The following is a 1,180-nucleotide window of genomic DNA, read 5'->3' as shown; positions in this document are numbered from 1 at the left end:
TAGACTAGACTATAGACTAGACTATAAACTAGACTATAAACTAGACTATAGACTAGACTATAGACTAGACTATAGACTAGACTATAGACTAGACTATAGACTAGACTAGACTTTAAACTATAGACTAGACTTTAAACTATACTATAGACTACTAGTTTCTTTCGATATATGTAACTATGAATTGGTTTAGTATTTCACTAAAAAATTATAATATACTTACTATATGTTTTCTTTACAATGTAAAATATTTTTAATTGCTATTATAAATGCAAATTGAGAGAAACGATTTTTTTGTATTAGTTTGTAATCTCATCTCACTTGACTTGAGCATCTTCATCATTGATAGCACTATAATTAGACGATGCTTTTAACCTTATAATTTTTAACTACAAATTAAAATTATAAAAAAATGTATACTTTCAAAGTTATTTTATTCATTAACATAAAAGTACTTGTACAAGTACTTTGACTGCCATTAAATAGGAAAGGCCTGACTTTCATTATGCAGCACAACAACAATATTATTACATTGTTCCAGATTTCGATTATTTTCAGTATCTTTTTTATTTTAGCTATAGTACTTTAAGTTGATTGGTTGCATAAATATATATTTAAATTATTATGAAAGTATGCATTTTATAATTAAGTATGTTTTTTTTGGTTATACTTGCTTATTGAATGCCTTAGTTGGGTGTTTAAAAAAAGTGAAAATTTATAAATTTATTTTTTTTTGCCAACAAATTGGCAACACTTTATTTCGTATCATTGCTCTGATCATGATTTTCGATTTGTTGCGCTTTCTTTGCTGTTTATGCTTGTTTTTGCTGTTGATGCGATTTTTTCATTAAGTTTGCGTGCAGACATCATTGAAACTGTGTGAAGATGGCTAAATTTAAGATTTTTTACTTGTTGTTCATGTACAAGTCAACAAATGAGTACAACACTTAAAACAAATCAGTCCTTGTTTAATGGTGCTTTTATTGTGACATGTAATGTTGACACAATTATGGTGGTATTGTTAGTTGGTCGTTGGGATTGTTAGACTCGAGTAAATATTCCAGAACTGGAACTGAACTAGAACTGAACTAGAACTGAACTAGAACTGAACTAGAACTGAACTAGAACTGAACTAGAACTGAACTAGAACTGAACTAGAACTGAACTAGAACTGAACTAGAAC

Source organism: Lucilia cuprina, chromosome 5 (genome assembly GCF_022045245.1).
Source record: "Lucilia cuprina isolate Lc7/37 chromosome 5, ASM2204524v1, whole genome shotgun sequence".
NCBI lineage: Eukaryota > Metazoa > Arthropoda > Insecta > Diptera > Calliphoridae > Lucilia > Lucilia cuprina.
This window is presented reverse-complemented; position numbering follows the sequence as displayed.